This window comes from Mustela lutreola, chromosome 1 (genome assembly GCF_030435805.1).
Source record: "Mustela lutreola isolate mMusLut2 chromosome 1, mMusLut2.pri, whole genome shotgun sequence".
Taxonomy (NCBI): Eukaryota; Metazoa; Chordata; class Mammalia; order Carnivora; family Mustelidae; genus Mustela; species Mustela lutreola.
In genome coordinates, this window is record NC_081290.1 from 47,353,496 (window position 1) to 47,369,589 (window position 16,094).

Consider the following 16,094-nt stretch of genomic DNA (forward strand, 5'->3'; position numbering starts at 1 on the left):
ATGTTATTTGGAGTTGAACCCAGGAATACATACTTCTCACTGGAGGCCCACATCTAGGATGGCTCAGTGAGTCAAAGAGAAAGAACTCCTTAACAAGAAAGAACATAACATTAACTTCATTTTGCTCATTTGTAACTATAATACTGTGAACCAGTGAGATTTTATGAGACCTAAATCCCCCATTATTTGGTATATTGTATGGAGTAGTCACCATGTATATCTTGTTCACTGTTGAACAAGATCACTAGGTCCAACAGTGCCTAGAACCTGGTGGGTACTCTGTAGATATTTCTTGAATAAATTAATAAAATAACATTTTTAGGGTGCCTGTATGACTCTGTTGGTTAAGCATCTGCCTTCAACTCAGGTCATGATTCCAAGGTCCTGGGATTGAGTCCCTCCCTAAACTCCCTGCTCAGTAGGGAGTCTGCCTTTCCTTCTGCCTCTGCCCCTTCCACCTGTTTCTGCAAGCACTCTCTCTCTTAAATAAGTAAAATCTTCTTTAAAAAATATTTGTACATCACTTAATTAGCCACCATAGAAAACAACAATTACTATGACAAGATTCCTAGGCCCATCTAGTTTAGCCCCAGGATTATTCAAGTGTGATAGATCTCAGGGTCAGGAAATCTTCCAAGCAAAATTTCTAGTTTCAAGGAAGGGCATCAGAAAAGTCAGGCATTTCCATTGGTTTTTCTAGACAACAATGATATAAGTGTTTGTATTAGGACAAGTAACTCTAGGTTCTATAGCACATCTCCATGACTTCACAGAGGAACAATTATTTCTAGCTCATATAAAGTCTGATAGAGGTCAGACGATGTTATTGGGCAGAATGCCTTCAATAGTGACTCAGAGATATAATCTTCTATCAACTGGCTCCATCATCTTTGGAAAGCTTTGCTTCTAACCATGTAACTAGGGAACCGAATAGCATAGAGAATGGTACAGTGTATTAATCGGGGTTCACCAGAAATAACAGAGCCAATAGGATATGTGTATATAGGAAAAATTTTTATTTTAAGGAATTGGCTCATCCAATTAGGGAGGCTGGCAATTCCAAACTTTGGAAGCTAGGTAGCCAGGCTGGAGGCCAATGAAGAGCCAAAGCTGCAGTTTAAGTCTGGAGGCCAACTACTAGCAGAATTCCTTCTTGTTTGGAGAAGGTCAGTCTTTTGTTTAGTTCTTCAACTTATTGGATGAGGCCCACCCACATTATGGAATGTAATCTATTTTACTCAGGGTCTACCCATTTAAATATTAATGTCACCCAGAAATACCCTCACAGAAACATCCACAATAATGTTTGACCATATATCTGGACACTATGGCCCAATCAGGCTGACATACAAAATTAACCATCAGGTACAGTATACTTTATTGTTAGACATAGAAGTAGGATATATCACCTTTGAGCACATTCCACTGGTCATAATTCATCATCAGCCTCCAATCCACCCACAAGGGAAGCCAGGGAATATAATTTTCCCAGGTGTCTAGAAAGAGGAAACAGGATTGGTGAACATCTAGCCACTCTCTGCTACAGTGTTTTTAACATATAGAATCCTTGATCTGGGGAGAAATAATCCCCAAGGTGTTGGAACCAAGTGAGAAGGATGTCCAAGAAATTGCCAAAACACAGAAGGTGGCAAGGTATAGGATGTCCTGGCAATTCAAAGCAGAGGGCAAACCAAGGTCACACTGACCAAGTCTATTGCCTGGAATATTATTTTAAAAACTTAGTGGAATTAAAATAATTTTAAGCCTTGTCCAACAACCTATACTGAATATTCTTTTTGGTAATATAATTATGAGAATCACCAGAGTAAAAAAATGCATTACTATGTTTTAGAGCTACATTTCCCCCCCCAAATCTTAGTATATGAGAAGTCCTTCAGGAGAACAAACTTTAATATAGGCATCTTTCCTCAGTATGGAAGCCAGCATGATCAAGAAAGAGTAAAAAGCAATGGTTTGGGAAAAAACTGATTTCTCACCCTGGGGACTCAAAGAAAGAATATCATGGTCAATGGCACCTGCGTGACTCAGTCTGTTAAGCATCTGACTCTTGATCTCAGCTCAGATCTTAATCTCAATGTTGTAGGCTTGAGCTCCACATTGGACTCCACACTAGGTGTGAAGTCTACTTAAAAAAGAAAATATTGTGGTCAGAAAATGTAAGATGGGTCATAAATGACCACTATTGCCTAGTGCTCATTTAAAAGAAGGAAAATATAATGGAAAGAGCACATGTTTTATAATGAGACATGTGTTCAGAATAATAATAATAATAATAATAATAATAATAATATAATGAGACACAGTTCAGAACCATGGTTCCACCACACCACACATCAGGTAAGTATCTTAATATTTCTGAATTTTATTTATAATGTTTTATAAGTAGAGATTAAAAAATACATACCCACCAAAGGAACACATCACACATGGTAGGTCCCTGGAAATGCATGACATTTTTTTAAAATCTTTTATTTATTTATTTATTTATTTATTTGTCAGAGAGAGGGGGAGAGAGAGAGAGAGTGCAAGTGGGGAGCAGCAGGCAGAGGGAGAAGCAGTCTCCCTGCTGAGCAAGGAGCCTGATGAGGGGCTCATTCCAAGACCCTGGGACCATGACCTGAGTGGAAGACAGACACTTGACTGACTGAACTTCCCACAATCCCTGGAAAAGCATGACTTTTAATGAGCCAGGCAAACAGATCCCATCTCATCTTATCTCATCTTATCTTATCTTATCATCTTATCATCTATCTTATCTTACCTCATTTAACCATCACAACAACAGTATGAAACTGAGACTATTATTACTCACTGTTGTCCAGATGAGGAAAGTGTATTCAGGAAAGATTTAGTAACTTGCCTGAAGTCATAGAACTAACAAGTGGTATAGTCAGGATTTGAACCCAGGCAGTCTGATTCCAGAGCCTATGCTTTTGACTTCATAATACATATAAAGGATAACTTAGAGCATAGGTAGGCTGTAATGCTGGTTCAGAATACACAAATACATTATTGTTAGAACACAACAGGGAATCCAGGAATGAAATAAAGGCAGATTTAGGAGCTATGATAAAGACAGCATTTCAAATCAAAGAAAAAAGATAAACTGGTATTTCATAGAGTATGTTGGAATAATTGGCTACCAATTTATTAAATTAAAAATAAACTAAAAAGTGCTACAAATATATTGGAGAAAAATCAGTTATTGATTGAGATTAGTTTTCCTTATGATGAAATGAAACCAAGAATATCACTGAATCAGGAAAAACTGACAAATCTGCATGAAAATGGAAGAAAAATCTCTTTGGTAAATTAGAGTACAATGAATTCTTATAGGTCATGATATAAATAATCCAATAATCTGAAATCTTTCAGATGTGAGATAAACATAGATAGATAGATATTAAGATTCCCTATGAAACCAATAAGAAAAAGTCAAACAACCCAATAAAAATATGGTCAAATGATATATTCAGGAAATTCACTGAAGAAATACTAATGGTTAGTAACCATTTAAAAAGAGCAAATTCCTACTAATAGTAAAAGAAGAGTACTTAAAGTAGCAACAAGACTCCATTTGACACCTGTTGCCTAACAAAAATATTAATAGGCACTTTTGTAAGCTTGATGGCAGTGTCAACTGTGTCAACTGATAAAGACTTTTTGGAGCACAATTTCAGTATTTTTCAGAAATATATGTGTGTTTACTCTGTGGCCCCCAAAATTCTACTTTTAGAGGGATAAAATTTCCACTTTAGAAATAGTTGTGCCAGTGTGTAAATATATGTATAGAAGGATATTTGTTGCTTTGTTGTCTATAAATTTTAAAAAAATAGATGAAATGTAAGTGCTTACCCATTGGAGAATGGTTAAATAAATGAGGGCATAAATAGACTATCACTATTACTCAGCCTTGGGAAGAATGAGGTAAAATTTTACGTGCTGGTCTGGAAAGTGTCCACCACATATTCTTAAGTAAAAACCCAAAATATTGCAGAACAACTTGAAAGAGTCCCAATGGCTACACTAAGGGAGTAAAAATTGAGAATGAGAAAAAGGAATAATTTTATATAGATATGTATCTTTTTTTTAGAGAATGTGTTTGGAAAATATAAAAATATTAACAGGAAAGATTCAAATATGATTTTTGAGCAGTGGTTATTTCTGGAGAGATGGACTAAGGAAGAAGGGATAATGGAGCTTGAGAGTATGCTTTTAATTTTATGTTCTTTATTTGAAATCAGTGCAGGAAGTATATGTGAATTTCACAGTAAAAGTCAGAGAAAAAACAAAATGGAAAAGAAATACACACAAAATATCATCCTAAGGTCAGTAGGTTTTACGGTTTTCTCTTTAATGTCTGGATCTACAAATAGAATGGCAGAGAGTATTTAGAAGAGAACGAGCTCCAACAGACCAAGCTGGATGACATTGATTCTAAGGTATTCAAGGAACGGGAAGATGAGGCCACAAAGCCATAAACGATTATTTTTTAGTTCTTAAGAAAAATAAAAGAAGCTCTTGGAAAATGAGAACAAATCATTCTTCTAAAAAAAAAATTTTTTTTAAATGATGACCTTGGGTTTACAGGCTGGACATTTCAAACTCTGCTTATATCACTGCAAAGATAGTAGAGAAGAACCTTAAGCAAGTAGAAATACAACTGCTGGGATAAACAGGAAGTTCTGAGGGGAGCAGAGGGAGGGACGTCAGCATGAAGTGGCCCCTTAGACTTTCCGGTCACACTCCCATGGGCGGAACCACTGGCCCTTTGAAGATAGCTACGTGCAGGGCAAACACACCAGTCACACAATCAGGTGAGCTGAGTTACATCAGCTGTGCCACTTTTGAGCTCCAGGATTATGACCAGAATTCAGCCAGAGAAACCCAGCTCTGGTGTAATCCAGGAGTATTGGCCCTTTAAACTGTATCTTCCAGCTAGATCCAGATTATACAGAAGCTGATAGTCCCCAGTCATGTATCAACTATATTTTCCATCTCCTCTTTTCTCCTGGGGCCCCACCTAAAACTTAATATCTAGTGAAAAAGGGGCCCTTCTGCAGGTACTCCCAGGACGAGATAGGTTGGATCTGAGGGAGTCACTGACCAATTTTCAGTGATGCTTGGGTGGTTAGTCTAATGTCCACTTGTACAGCCATTGGCTGACTCAGCTTCACAAGGGCCTCACACCCTGAGACTGGGAAAGTTGGCTCCCGTAAAAATCAGGATAGTGTTAGGAAAAGGGGGAGATGTCAGAGGAAAATTAGATGTCTACTGTAACAGTCGCATAGCACAAATCACCAAAAACACCTGAATCTTCGTTTTCTCGTTTGTATAATCCATGTGAAACCCCGTCTCATGAAGCTATCGAGAAGATTCAAGTTACATAAATGAAAATGCTTGTAATTCAGAAAGCACTATTCAAATATGAGATATTAATATAACTGTTGACCTTTAATAATAGGAAGAAAAAACTAAATGAGCAAGGTAAAAAGGAAAGAAAGAGAGAGAGAGAAAGAAAGAAAAAGAAAGAAAAGAGAAAGAAAGAAAGAAAGAAAGAAAGAAAGAAAGAAAGAAAGAGGAAATGTCATATAGAGGGGAAATTAATATGGCAGTGGAAAAAATGAAGGAGTAACATGACAGTTTGTTGAAGAATTACTCCTGACGTTTGCACAGGAGAGAAATATCTGTCTGGAGCTGGGAGCCAGGAAAGGCTCAGCATTCTGAGATGAAGGGGAGCGTTCAGGCTTGGCAGCCAGGGACTGGGGACGGCAGTTGCAAACAGCAGTGAGAACCCAAAATGAGCGCCAAAGACAGATGTTAACATTCTTTTGTAGACAAGAAAAATGCTGAACTCTTCTCAAAATGTAAATAAAGGCTTACTCGGCCTGCCTCTGTTCCCTGGCTCCCTGAGTGGCCTTGAGTCGGCACTACACACATTTGGAAAGATAAAGGCATTAAGGTTTGCTTTATGAAAAGCAAACATTTGTCCAACATTTAACTTGTTAAGGGCTACCTACGCAGGGTCATTAGATAATGCTTATTTCTCTGGAGGGAATAGGACTTTTCACTCTCGTGATAGAGAGACGTCTCGGTAGAATAGCAGCTTTGAAGGCCAACATCTGGTTTAAATGTCACCTCTGCCAAAACAAGACCTCTGTGCCCCATTATCTTACCTCCAGAATGGGGGTAACACAAATACTTGCTTTATAGGTATGCTGTGAGGATTTAGTGCATTAACACATGGAGACCAAAGTGCATGCAACAAATATTGGCCAAGATTATTATTATCATAACTAATCAACAACATTATATCAATCAAGGAGATTGCTCATCAAAGCAGATGTGAAACCAGGATCACAAGGAGAGCAAACATTTCCTTTTGGTTGCATGAAATGCCCCCCAAGATTAACAAAAGGAAGACGAGAAAAATGAGAACTTGTTAAGATCCACAAGGGCCAGGATTTTATCCGTTTTATCAGTGTTCCTACCACATTGAACAGTGACGGGAACATATTAAGTGCTCAACATGTCATATGTCATGCAGTCCCACATGTTTTGTTTGAATTAGTCCTTATCATACTTTAAGGTAGATGTTATCTCCATTTTTATGCATAGCCCAAATAAAACAAGGCCACCTTAAAAGAAGCACAAATCCCACCTGATGGCATGAAGGTAACATGAACCCTCAGAAAAGCTGGAGTGGGGTGGGAGCAAGATGTGGAAGTTCATGATGGTGAGGGAGGAACATCATTGCACAGCTGTAGACCCTCCTTCCAAAACTCAAAATCTCACTCACCAAAGAGGGGTCCACAACCTCTCTCTTCTTTTCCCTCTCCACCTCCTTCTCAGCCACCTGACATTCCCTGGTCCACTCTCCTCTCCACTCTCAAGTCTTTTCTCCCTGTGGTAGAAAATTTTCAAATTTTTCAAAAAAAAAAAAAGCCTTATTTTTCCTTATACAGTATGCTAAATTAGTGGTCAAGGGAAGCAATCACAAAACCTCAAATTTTTGTGTGCACTTTGGTTTGCATACAAGTCCTGCTGTGGTCTTCCCCAAAGACATTGACCCTTCATTCCTATTTGCCTTGGTCTTACTTGCTTCTTCTACATGGGTTCTGACACTAAAGGAAACATTTCCCTTAGGTTCCACAGACCTTCTTCTTGACACTTGCCCTTATTTTTTTCTCCCCTGAGTCAATTCTCATCACCACCGTGACTCTATCATCTGCCCTAAAGTCACCAGATTCTTGAAGGTTCACCCTACATCTTCCTAAAAAGGAGAGATCATCAGAAAATGGTGCCTCCCTCCCCTGCTTCGCTCATCTGGAAACTTTTTACTCTAGCGTGATTCATTCTTCAATATCTCTTCAGAACCATGTAGAATAGGTTCATAACTTTATCTATTAAAAACTGAACTAATCAATGATTCCTAGCATAGAAGTTATTAAAAGACATAGCCTCTAAAGACAAATGTGGTAAACTTTTCTTATAACAAAGAAATTGCCTCTCTGCTTGCTGTAGTGGGACAAGGCTTACTTTCACCCACTGTCTCAATTAATATTTACTCCTAGACAAAATATTACCAACACTTATTGTGAAATGGGTAATGGAAACCATGTTTCTCCATAGGTAAAGGAATTTCTTCACATTTCACATGCTTTGCCGCCTGGGTCTTCAAGTTACTCACTTGTTCTATGATTTGGACATCTCCCCAGTAAGAATTCTCTACTTGTAAATTACTTTGAGCTACGGCAGACAGTGCTGAACTCAGAGGTTTCCCATCACTGTGAATTTCCTGATGTTAAATCAGTGACGTTTGTAACTAAGCTGAGTTCCACTTTTCATTCTTCTGCCTGAATTCTCTGTTATGAGTAAGGAGTGACATTGGTTAGAGATATTCTCACCTTCTTTGTATTTATTAGGATTTATTCAGTGTATGAATTGCCAATGTTGATTCCAGGCTTCTCCGCATCCATTACTTATGTGGACTTTTTCCCCCTTTTGTGAATTCTGTGGTGTTGTTAGATGTTTACACAGTGCCTGAAGGAATTCTTACAATCATGAGATTTGTAGGCTTTTCTCAAGTATGCATTGTCTCACTCTATGCGACTGGCATCCTGTTTGAAGACCTTGCCTTCCAAAGTCATTCTACTCATTGGTTTCATCTTCGTTATTAATTCTGTGGTGCCTAGTAAGGTGTGAGCATTTGGTAAAAGCCTTTCTATGCCATTACATTCACAGACATAAATCACAATATAAGTGCCCCAGTAGAGAGTAAACACTGAACAGTGGCTAAAAAACCTTTCATATTTATCATATCTAGAGCATTTTTCCCCCAATATATATTCTTTGATACTAACTAAGGTGCCATCCAGGGCTAAAGACCTCCCTCCCTATGTCATGTTCACACTTTTTTATTCCAGCATGAATTCTGTGATGTTGATAAAGCTGTGAACACTGATGAAGGCCAGCACCCCTTCCTGACTCTCCTGAAAATTTCCCACAGAATGAAATTACTGCTCTTGAGCAAAATAATTCAATCCTTTTCAAATTCACTGCATTTCCAGATTATCATTCTTACATAGGTAATGTTAACCTTCATTGTAAATGTGTTTCTTTTGGAACTGTGATCATGTGGATGGTAGTTATGCATTCTCCCTGTGGGAGAAAGGTGTTGGACAGAAAGAACTAACTTCAGGTGAAAGCTTTCCCTAAATTTGTTATCTTTGTGCTCTTTTCACAGAAGGACTTCTGTTATGGTTACCTCTGCCTTCGAACTGATCACCTTCTTCCCAGTTTTTGGCTAAGCAAAACTATCTTTAGGAAATAGTTTATAAGATTTTCCGTCACTAATCCCTACATAATTCTTGATACAAACCCAACATTGGAGTTCACCTCTTTGTCATATAGATCGCTTCCCTCTCTATAGATGGCTGGCTCTGTGGAATGTGTTTCTGATGGGACACATGATGAGAACTGAAAACTCACAGCCACTGTGACAGGTAGAATAATGGCTCCCCAAAGACACCTATGTCCTAATTCCTGGAACCTGCGAAGATGTCACCTCACACAATAAACAAGCTTTTGTAGAGGTGATTAAGTTAAGGACCTTGCAATGGCGAGATTATCCTAAATTATTTGAGGATAATTACGTTGGGCCCAACGTAATCAGAAAGTCCTTAAAAGTGGAAGAGAGAAGCAGAAATGGAAAGACAAGGAGGGAGATGGGATCAAAGAAGGAAGGTCCGGGTGCCTGGGTGGCTCAGTGGGTTAAGCCGCTGCCTTCGGCTCAGGTCATGATCTCAGGGTCCTGGAATCGAGTCCCGCATCGGGCTCTCTGCTCGGCAGGGAGACTGCTTCCTCCTCTCTCTCTCTGCCTGCCTCTCTGCCTACTTGTGATCTCTCTCTGTCAAGTAAATAAATAAAATCTTAAAAAAAAAAAAAAAAAAAAGAAGGAAGGTCCACGTGATGTGTTGTAAGGACTGTGCCTGCTTTTGCTGGCTTTAAAAATGGAGGAAAGGGGCCATGAGCCTCCAGAGCCTGGGAAAGACAAATATTCTCCCCTAGAGTCTCCAGAAAAAAAACCATAGCCCTACTGACAGTTGCTGTTAAGTCCAATGAGACTCGCCTGACTCCTAACCTACAGAACTGTAAGGTAATAAATTTGTGTTGTTTTAGGGCACTAAGTTGGCAGTAACTGTTATGGCAACAACAGAGTACTAGTACAGCAATGGTGACCACCAGCCCTGCAGCCATGATGGCATATGGGGAAGACCATCTTTGCATCCTCGTCTGTGGCAAACCTGGGGGCATGCCTCTCTGATCTCCCTTCAGGACAGAGCCTACTGTGATATGTGACACATGTAACAGCTGACAGCCTTAAAGGGCTGTGCCTACAGGACCCATCACAATGTTTACAGAAAGGACATCTCCTCCCTGGGCTACACCCAGCTGATGACTAAGCATGGTGTGCGCCCCAGAGCTTGGCCATTCCTCCTCAGCAGCCTGGCCAAGACTTCCACAGAGCTGCACTGCCAACTGAAACTCTTATTCAATCCGTCTTTCTTCACAGATGTCAAATTTCCCTCCTGCTTGTCCTGCTTCCTCTCCCTTTTATCCTGCAGATATCCACCAACACCCCCAGCAAATCTCAGTATTTCTAATTCCACCTTGGTGTCTGCTTCACAGAAGATCCAAAGCAACACATCTTCCAAGGCCCAGCTCCAGAATTCCCTTGGTCTTACAGTTACCCATGAAAAAAGTCTCCCATTTGCTCCTTTCTAATCACCACGGTCTCCCTTCACATCTCTCTTAAATAACTGCCCCCCCCCTTTGTTGGTTTCTTTAATTTTCCTCTCTACTTCTCACCCTGATGGAAACCTTCCAGAGCTCTGATTAAGCAGGCAAAGATCCTTGCTCATTTCAAGTGTGATGTAATGTGGAGTACGTGTGTGTGCGCGCGCGCATGTAGAAGAGTCTTAGTATTAATAATCTAATATCCTTCCTTCTTCCCCTGTCACATGAAGATAAGGGATCCAAGGCTTAGAAAGTTTGAATAACTTGACCAAGTTCACATCCTGAGAATATGATAAAATCACTTTCAATTCCCGATTTTGCTGACTGCAAACCCATATTATTTCAAATAGTGTATGTTCTGTGTGTGCAAATGTATTTGTGAAGACTCCCATAGGTGTTTACTCTAGGATTCAAATGCATCTGGAAGAGTAGGGGAAGAATCGCATCAAGACCCCTTTTCTTGAGGAACAAGAATCTTCATAGGAAAACACTCATCCCAGGCTAGAATTCAGTGTGCAGATGTGTCCAAGTTCAGCAGGATTACCATGGGGCGATGGGCTAGAGCCCAGTGTGGGATTCCATACTCACTTCTACAGTCTGCCTTCTGATGACCCAGACACTGGGGACTCACACCTGGGTCCTAGAAGAAGAAATTATAGTAACAAGCTGGTTCTCAATACATGAATAGAACTAAAAACACTCAGAGTTAGAATAACCAGCTTTTAAAAAAAGAAGTTTCCTTTAAAAAAAAAAAAAAGGATTTATTTATTTATTTTAGAGAGAGGAGGAGGGGAGCAAACTAGCATGGTTTGGGGGGGTAGACAGAGGGTAGACAGAGAGAGACTCAAGAAAATTCCGTGCTGAGCACGGCCTGACATAGGCCTCAGTCTCATGACCCATGAGATCATGGCCTGAGCCAAAACCAAGAAGTCAGATGCTTAAGCAACTGTGTCACCCAGGTGCCACAATGTATCCAGTTTTAATAAAGCAAAGAGGAAAGACATCCAGAGCACAGACACAGGGTGAAAAATGTTCATCACAAATAAAGTCCCCTGTGCAGCCAGAAACAAGAGTGGGCTGAGATGGTCTGGGTAGTCAATTCCTTTAAGGGAGGCAAATTGCCAATAACACAGGAGCCAGAGGAGGCCAAGGGGATAGCAAGGTAAATATTCAAGGGAGCAGCTGCTCACCACGCCTATGATGCTAATAACACCAGTGTCAGGCTCTAGAATGTTCAGTGCCCTGTAAAATGTTTTCTGTGCTCTTCAGGCAATAAGAATCACTCCATATCAGGCAATAAGAATCACTCCAGATATGGAGTGATTCTTATTTTGAGACACTTGGGATTTTGGTTTTGGCTTTGTCTTTTTTTGTTTTTTATTTATTTGAGTATAGTTGACATACAATGTTCCATTAGTTCCAGATGTACAACATAGTGACTTGACAAGTTTATGCACTAGGCTGTGCTCACCACCAATATAGCGACCATCTGTCACCATACAGCACTCTTGCCATCCCTTTGACTATCTTCCTTATGCTGTGCCTTTTATCCCCATGATGTATTCACTCCATGCCTGGAAGCCTGTATCTCCCACTCCCCTTCACCCATTTTGCCCATCCCAATCCTCCTCCACTGTGGCAACCATCAGTTTCTTAATTTAACCCCCAGTTTAGCACAGTGTTTGGCCTGTGAAGGTGTTTAATAAATGAAAGCTAGTCTATTTAAAATAAAAGTGGCACATGTGCACTCTAGACAGCTTGGAAACTAAAGGAGAGACCACCATCATCCTCAAGGTCATTCACTAAAAAGAATTATAAAACTGTTCCTCTTGGTTCTAAAACCTGTGCACATGCTTTTCTTGTTTCACAATTCTACACTGGTTGGTCAGATCAGACAATGCCTTTGAAGATCTTTTGAGTGAACCAGTAAATCATTGCTGGTGGCTATATTTTGCCTCCATTCCCAGTGTCAATGTTGATCTCACTTTTCTTGTCTTATCATTACCTCTAATTCAGTGGACTCCAAAGTACGTACATGAGGCAATTCGTTGATGGCTAGGAGGTTCTATTTCTCTTTTTCATCTTATGTTTTTAAAATTCCTCCATAGTTAGTTTCTTTAAAAAAAAAAAAAAACACAAACAAAAACCTAGAGTGAGGAGTGCATGCTGAAACATTTTTGGCTGATGGAAGATAGATCAGAAACATTTGGATATAAAATTTTTGTCCCTCATAGTTCAAGCTTTTCAGATCATTTAAGGTTATTCATTTTTTTAATCTTTCACTCCTCAGATATTCACTAACAGCTGACTATGTGCTACACCTGTTCCAGCTGTGGGAATGCAACATTAAGATGGAAATTTTCCTTGTCATCATAGAACTTACTGGGAGATACAGACACATATTTTGTATATCTTTATATAGATACAGTACTTAATGCTATATATTAACTATATATAGTTATAGTTATAGTGCTATAATTGTAGTTATAGTGCTATATAACAGGAACAGGGTCTCAAGTAGGTCATGGGGCTCGAGATGCTGGAAGGTGTTATTTTAGATGAGGTGGTCAGGGAAGAGCCCTCTCAGAAGGTGGCATTCAAGTACAAGTTTAAAATAAATTCAGGGCAGGAGCCAAGCAAGTACAGGGTGGACTGCTGTAACAAAAACAGCCCACAACATAGCTGCCCAAACGAGATAGATATTTATTACTCTCTCACCTACAGACTAAATATAATTTACCCAAAGCTGATATGGTAGGGACTGGGAATCTTTCTCTGACTTATGTGTCATCCCCTAGAGCAGGGCTCAGCACTTGCTGGTCACTGTCCCATAATGGCTTTTTTGTCATGACTCCATCACACTCACTATCCTACCCTCTGGTCCTTCCTCTTCACTGCTCCCTAGTCTATAAGCCCCAGGGCAAAAGTAATGCGGCCAAGCTTTGGGGTTGGCCTTGGGCAAAGAACTTCCCATTCTTCTTCCTCTGACCCTCGTTCCTCGGGGTCAGAGGAGGAGGGACCACAGCCTGAAGTGGTGTCTGAGCTAGAGAGCCTATGAACAATCTGCTTCCTGAAATGTGGAAACCCCAGCAAGACCAGTCAGGGAGGAGCACTGTAGCCAGCAGGGGAGGAGGGTCTGAAGGGGGCCGTAGTGAGGCCTCCCTAAAACACCACCTCCAGGGCAGATCTCTCAGCTTCACACAGAGGAACTCAGGGGTGGGCCTCACTGACGGATGCCACCAAAACTGCCACATGGGGGTGGCCCAAGTCCTACTAGAAGAATGTGGATCTGTGTTGTATCGAGATTTCACAAAGAGAGAAAGACAAAATGAACCTCTTCTTTCCATCCCCCGTGTTTGTGAAGTTGGTCAAGAATGAAGCAATTCGCATAACATCACGATTTGTGACCATGAGATCTGGCATAATCACACTTCATTGCCAGGGCTGTGTTTAAAATCACAGATAAAATAAAGAGCAGGAGGCTTGAAATATTACACATAGATTATTTTAAGTGGCAGTGGTGCCTCTTCCAACGTTTTAGTGGATAGGACCATCTTCCATCTCCTAGCCTGTGTTATATCAAGACTCCCCAGCCTACCCCCACCACTATGGTAAATTAGGAAGGATACATAACCAGACCCTAAGAAAGAAGCCATGATACAGGATGTAAATCTAAAAGCATTGAGGGGTGCCTGGGTGGCTCAGTGGGTTAAGCCTCTGCCTTCAGCTTAGGTCATGATCTCAGGGTCCTGGGATTGAGCTCCACATCTTAGGTAGCCTGCTTTCCCCTCTCTCTGCTTGCCTCTCTGCCAACTTGTGCTCTCTCTCCCAATCTGTCAAATAAATAAATAAAATCCTTAAAAAAATTAAAATTAAAAAATAAAATAAAAGCATCCCCATTAAAACAAAAGTTTAGTGAGAAAAAAAAAGCATCAAGATTAGTTCTCTGTGCTAATCACAACAACACAAAAGTTTGCATGAAAAGAATCAGCAGGAATGTGTTCATCATAGTAACCCATATAGGAAAAAGGAGTGGGGTGTGTGTTGCCCTGATCCCTTACTAAAAGTCAGAGTGTAAGTGAGCAAAACTGGCTCCAGACATTGAAACACTGTCAGGCCCCCTCTGCCTTCCCCCCAGTCCCTCCAAATGCCCAACCAAAGCCTTGTTGTTCCATTTCCAGAACCAAGCCTCAGGGAAAACCCCGAATGTGGTTTGTTCCAAGGAGAATGAGACTGATAAGAGCTTCGTGTGGTCCTAATCCTGAGCATCTGTTTTTTAATAAGAATGAAAGATGGAATCTGGTCTGGGAAAGGGAGAGCATGCAAAAGCCAAGAGAGAGAGGCTTTCTTACCACACACCACGATGGATGGGCAGCCTCCTCAGCCCTAGAGCTCAGGGAAGCCTGGAGAAAAGATCCTATCTCAAGAGACCAATAAAAGGAGAGAGTTTCGTTAAAAGGCTGTATGGTACCAAGGTGAGAATGCTTGTTATAGCCACTCTGGAAAACAGTCTGGCAATTTTTTAAAAAGTTAAATACTCACTTACTACCATAAGACTCTGCAATACCATTCCTGGGAATTTTCCCTAGAGAAATTAAAACTTAGGTTTATATAAAAAATCTGTCTGTGTGGGCACCTGGGTGGCTCAGTCGGTTATGCATCTGACTTTGGCTCAGGTTCTGATCTCAGGATCCTGGGATCCTGCCCTTGTCAGGCTCCCCGCTCAACATGGAGTCAGCTTGTCCCTCTGCCCTTCCCCCTCTCGTGCTCTCTCTCTTCCTCTCTTTCTCATACTCTTGCAAATGGATAAATAAATTCTTAAAAAATAAACAACAACAAAAACCCGTCCCTCAGAGTTCATGGCAGCTTTGCTCATAACCACCCCAAACTGGAAACAACCTAAATTGTCTGGATAAATGCCTTATGATACAACCACATAGAGGAGTACTGCTCAGAGATTTAAAAACAAACAAACAAACAAAAATCAGCTACTGATACACACACTTGAACGGACCTCAAATGCCTGATACTGAGTGACAGAAACCAGTCTCAAAAGGTTTACACTGTAGGATTCCATTTACATAACATTATCAAGAAGACAAGAGGAAAGTGATGGAGAACATACCCATTGTTGCTGGGTGGGGGTAGGGGAGGGTGCACCGAAAAAGGCCACACGAGGGAGGTGTTTCTGTGATGTTGGAACAATTCTGTCACTTGATTGATGTAGTGAATGTATGACTCTATGTATATGTCCTAAAATTCATAGAAGTCTATATACACACCCCCCAAAAGTCAGTTGTACTAGATGATGATTTAAGACCTTTTTAAAAAAATCATTAATACATCTAAATAAGAAGTGCCTGATACGACTTAAGAAGACCTGGGCACCACTTCTTCGCAGGTCCGACAAGCATTCACCCATTCATTCACCCATGAGTCAGTCCCCCAGCCCCGCCTTCATGTCAGGCAGCCTTACAGATGCCCAGAAGGTTGAGTTTCTGCTCAGAGAAAACTCGTCCAGCAGAGGAAACCAAGGCTTATGTGCATGATTTTAACGCGGTTTGATAGAGACTCATACAGTGGCAGGATGGAGGCACACAGAAGGGGTCCCCAAGTCACACCGGGAAGGGCAAATATGGCTTTGCTCTCAGAGCCTCTCTTTGCTCATTTAGAAGCTTGGAAGAAATAGTTCTTCCAGCCTCCTCTGCTCTAGAGGCTTGTTTGGGGAACAAAGTTCATAAGAAGGTGTATGACCCGTAGATCATGGTCATATG